This window comes from Triticum dicoccoides, chromosome 4B, assembly GCF_002162155.2.
Source record: "Triticum dicoccoides isolate Atlit2015 ecotype Zavitan chromosome 4B, WEW_v2.0, whole genome shotgun sequence".
Taxonomy (NCBI): Eukaryota; Viridiplantae; Streptophyta; class Magnoliopsida; order Poales; family Poaceae; genus Triticum; species Triticum dicoccoides.
The window spans coordinates 682,007,562-682,012,949 of record NC_041387.1 but is presented as its reverse complement, the minus strand read 5'-3'; the positions used below and the strand labels follow the sequence as shown (position 1 = coordinate 682,012,949).

General features: G+C 44.6%; 1 long non-coding RNA gene across 2 annotated transcripts; it reads left to right on the top strand.

Annotated features, from left to right (window-relative positions):
- Positions 1-2,556: 2,556 nt before the first annotated feature.
- Positions 2,557-4,461, top strand: LOC119294353. 2 transcript variants are annotated; one of them, XR_005143407.1, is made up of 4 exons: positions 2,557-2,891; positions 2,992-3,080; positions 3,344-3,439; positions 4,178-4,461. It is a non-coding gene; the product is annotated as an uncharacterized LOC119294353 (long non-coding RNA). The 2 variants fall into 2 exon arrangements; XR_005143408.1 differs by having other exon boundaries at positions 3,341-3,439.
- Positions 4,462-5,388: the final 927 nt, after the last annotated feature.

The window sequence follows — 5,388 nt, the reverse complement described above, 5'->3', positions numbered from 1 at the left end:
GGGGGTCTCAGCAGTGGCAGCAGCTAACGGATGATCCAACATTGGATAGCACCGTCCCATCCATGCAGAGAAGCAGCATGGGTTCCGGCCATACATCGCATCATCCTATGGAGAAAGTATTGCATCATCTTTCGAAGGCCACCAACACCGCGTCAGCTAGAGCTTGACATCCCAGGAGGTGACAAGGAGCAGACGACTCCCGCTCCTCCTAGTCCAGCACAGCGTCAGGCCACTCCTCCTGCTTCAACTCAGCCAATGCGTGAGGCCACTCCTCCTCCTCCAAGTCCACCAACGCGTGCCACTCCTCCTCCAAGTCCGACACCGCGTCAGCCGTCTCCGCTCCCTCAGCAATCGCGAAAGAGAGCCGATGCAGCTATGGTGCGTAGTGCTACAAGTCGAGGTAGTACAGGCGGTACAGGCGGAGGCAAGTGATTTAAATATGGTTCAAGCCTCGCGCCTCTTCCGCGGAGGCCTTACAACATGACCAAGGAGCAAAACGAAGCCATAGTGAAGGCCCAAGTGGACGCCCATTTTGGACCGAAACCGCCATCGCCTCCAAGGGAGAAAGTGCCCGAGGATAAGATTGACCAGTTTATTCGTATGGCTAAAGCACCAGCTCCCAAGCCTGTTGACTCAGACTATGAGCGTCAAATCAGGAAGGCACATCGAGCACGACAAAAGGAATCGAGCTCGAGCTCGAGCCAAGCAGCTAGCCAAAAATGCAGGAAAACCGTTCCCCAGCTAGGAGAACAGGCGGCGCAATCGATCCCCTCCTTGTTGTACCAACACATGAGAGTGCCGGCACCAGTCAGCTGGTAATAACCGACGAGCATAGAAGGCAGGCTAAAATGTTCGGTATCACTGTTGGACAACTCCTCGAGATTGAGCCCATGCCTCTGCTTAGATAGGAGGACATAAAACGGAAATATGTTCGCGGCCAACCTTTGGTCAAGCCTGAGGAGGTCAAGAACCTCCCAACGAGAATGTATGAGTTGCATGATTGGTACATGAAAATTACCAAGAGTATCAATCAAGAGTCCCTCGTGGTGAAAGCCAAGGAAGAGTATTACTTCCATAAACTAGCTTTGTCCATTGATTATTCAGAACTTTTTCAGTTATTCAATCAAGACGCACTCGACAAATCTCTCGTCAGTAGTTATTGTTTATAAGTGATTTCTTTCTGTAATTTAAGTCTGAAGCTAGCTATAGTGCTCATTGATCGATCATTGCGTGTAATTATCCTCACTATATTATTTTCTGTGGTAGGATGAAGATGTATGAAATGAAAAAAGGTGGACGCTATGGCATTGGGTTCATTGACCCAAATACCGTTAAGGAAGAAACACGGACATATCCATGGTATAAAGCAAATGTAGAGAAAGCATGCTAGAGTTCTTGAAACGCCTCAATATCAATGAAGATATACTACTTCCTTACAACTTCCTGTGAGTCACACTGCCTTGTACTATAAATTTTGTTTGTACTTATTAGCTAGTTAGATGTTAATAATTATTACTACCAATGATGAGTGTTATGCACATGCCCGCTTAATTAAGACATGCAAACGTGTGTGCGCATGCAGTTACCATCGGATTTTGTTAATCATTAAAGTTGACGAAGGAACAGTTAAAGTACTGGACTCACTACTTAAAAAAGAGACTACTCAAACGTGAAGGGGATAGTCGACACGTAATTTCAATCATTATTAACTATATGGCGGCCTCTTTATGTCGTCATTTCCTGATATCAACTATTTAATAACTCGTTTATTCATTTTCTTTGCCGGCGGGCAGGGCTTGGGAAAAGTTCAGGAATTCGAAGGAGGTTCCAGGCGAATGGAGAGAAAAGTTGTATTGGTTTCGACCCAATGTATAATTAATTAAGTAGTACTGGCTAGGTACCATGCATCTCTTTAATTCTAGTTTCAATACCATTAATTATCATGCTTCATTAATTATTATCTGATTAAATTCTATTCTCGTAAAGGCCCTGAAGCAGGCGCAGGGGTCTGATGTGTGTGCATACTATGTTTTTGAGAACATTCGCATGATGACATCAGAAAGGACCAAAATTGATAGACAGTTATGGGTAGGTTTGACAGAACAATATTCACAATTTTTACATCATTATCGATATCTAGTCATATAACTAATACACATGCATATTGATCTCCTTCTTAACAGTTCGAATCGGTGCGGGAGAAGCTCCTATCATAGGAGCACATACGAGCACTTCAAGAGGAAATAGCGAGATTTTTGCTCGACCAGGTTATAGATTCCAAAGGGAAATTCTATTACGAGCTACCTCACCAATGAAACAATCCCAATTGTCATCGTGCTCCGAAGGCACCAAGGCAAATGCCACTGGCTTTGAAGGCACCAAGACAAATGCCACTGGCTCTGAAAGCAACATGTAGGAAAAACTGTATATATATATATATATATATATATATATATATATACATGTGTATGTGTGAATAATGGTGTGGTTATGAGCAGGGACGTACCCGTGACCAGGCACCAGTACTGCGCCAGCCAATATGTGGGAAAGCAGACTCATGACCAACATCGTGGAAAAACGAGCGGGGATGTTGCCTCTGGTAAAACTCGTCCGCACATAGGAGAGAGACCGGGAGACACTGAGAGAGGAACAGATACATCCTGGTGGCAGCAAGATCACACGGCGGCGCACCCTCGTCAGCTACAGCTTCCCTCTCCCTGTAATCCTTAGCCCCCTGTCATCTGGGTGCGCCGTCCCCTTCAAGGCACAGCCGCCGGCGACCTCTCCTTCACCATCACCGTGTCCCCACCCTGAGCTCCGACCTACCCACCATCTCAAGCAGGTCCAGATCCGCCACGGCTCCCGCAGCCACGCGCCAGCAGACCAAGCAGGTGCACAACGTGGTCTCTTCCCTCTCTACGCCTCTGTTCGTTCGGTTTGATTTGATTTGTAAGGCTGATGTTGTTCGTTCTTTTTGATTCGATTTGGCAGGCGTGCAGGTGCACGACGTGTGGTTACTCTTCCACTCTCGTGGCCACCATTCTGCTTCCTCCCCTCCCATGGTTCAGCAGCAGCAGCAGGTAGCACCTCATCCCCATCTCACTTCTTCTAATCTACAGACCGTGTCTTGTTCTTGTTCACTGTCTTGTTTCTTATAAATGTATTTTTCTCTCAAAAACTTTACACTGTCTTGTTCTTGTACTGATTAAGGAGGGAGTAATTTTGCCCTAGCGTTTACACTTTGGATTTGAGTAGAGTATATAGATTGTTTCTCACTCAAGTAGAGCCGTGTAGAGATAAACAATGATCTAAAACGTGTATGTGTATCCTTCCTGTCTAGCAGTGACAAGCGATTTGGAGGGAACAAGCTGAGCAATTGCAGCCATCGTCCTCGCCTAGGAGGAGGAGGAGGAGCTTCATCACATGAGCAGCAGCTTAGGTTCATCCTCTCCCTCTGCTCATCTTGTGTTGTCGTACAAAATTAGAAATTAATACTACTTGTAGCAGTAGGCCTCAAAGTGCAGCAGCTCATGTTTTTACTGAATTTTTTGTCAAGTGTGCCATATGCGAAATTAGTAGAGAGCATCTGCAGTTTCAGATTGAACAGAGAGCATGTTTCAGTTTCAGATTCAGTAATAGTCATATGTACAGACATTCGGACACTGTCTAGTTAATTAGTACATACCTACTGTTTGATCATGTATCAGATTCAGTCATAGTCATATGTACAGACATTCCAATTCAGTCTAGTTGATTACTAGTACATACCTACTGTTTGCCTTTTATTCCTTCACTAGATACTATATTGATTCTCTAGGATTTTTTAACAGAATTGTGTTGTGATCTAGAGGGGATTATAAATACCAACAGTGGCAACACTACTGTGTACTAATATGTCTGCACATTTTTTATATTATAGAATTAAGCCATGCACTCCCCAAAATTATAGAATGAATTGGAACATGCCAACAGTGGATATTGTAGAATTAAGCCATGCATTCAATTTCCATATGTATTTTCCATATGAATTGCAGAAACTATTCTAGCATTTTCAAACAGTAATCTTCCATATGTATTATAGAACAGATCACTGAATCTATCTGCATATTTAACAATTTATGTATACATTGCTTTGCTCCCATGGTTTTTAGGCTTCTGAATTCCAGTTTTCAACTAGGTAGGATATGAAGCCGTGGCCCTTTAAGGTCATCCCTGGCCCCGCCGACAAGCCCAGGATCGCCGTCGACTACAAGGTGTACCCATGCAATGCTTGTTTCCTTGAATCAGAAGCTCGATGCAAGCAAATTGCAGTATTTAACTGAATGTGTTTTGATACCATTCTCCGATTTAGCTAGGGAAAACAGACTGATGTTTTTTGTGCACGCTATTTCTTCAGAACTTGTATGTCTTTGATCAAATAACTTTTATGATACGTCAAGTATAACAGGCTGTTCTGTCTCATTTGATAAAATAATCTAAACACTGATGGTCGGCTATATTTCAAGTGCACACGATCGTTAGGTTTGGGAACCATTTTATGGGTGAATGCCCCCCCCCCCTCCCAATCGACCGCATTGATAGGTCACGTGGAACCTCGATTCTGCATTGTGAGAACAACCCATACACGAGCGTCCTACTCATCTGTTTAGCATTATATCCGATGTTGAGGTGAAAGAGGGAGAGAGCGATTGACCAATAGTGCACACGAACGTTCCTATGACAATGTCAGAACCTTTCATTCCCGACAAGGGGGCCCTTCTTTCTGTGCATGCGAACCCTTTCTCCACCGCATACCACTCGTCAACGTATCACCGCAACGATACATAGGAACCTCCGTTTTGCACTACAATGACCACACATACTGCTTGGAGGGCACCTTCTTTTGACTCCATACATCGCACGCGTGCAAGATTTTTTGAACTATCTATATACGTGGGGTGGTATAATAGACTCCATACATCGCGCACGTGCAAGATTTTTTGAAGAAGTAATTTCTTGATGCAGTGAGTTGACACCCCCCCCCTCCCATCTCAACGATGGAGAACCCTCCTTTTTATTGCGTTATAACCTCACGCACACCAATTGAGGAAGCCCTCTGAGACGCGTGAGGAACATTCGCGGGACAACGATACCAGAAATAGATGTTGGTTTCATAGACATTTCATACCGTAGCACCGAATCGACCCCATTGTCATGTCATTTGTTTGTCATGGACGAGACATGTCAAAACCATATGTATATGGATAAGCGAGTCTTCTTCTCCGCACGGTCAAAACCATACGCATATGACGCCAGACCTCCTATATGCATTCCAATACCCCCCCCCCCAACCCCCACCCCGGGAGCACCCGTCATCTCGAGAGAGAGAACCCTCCTTTTTGTTGTCGG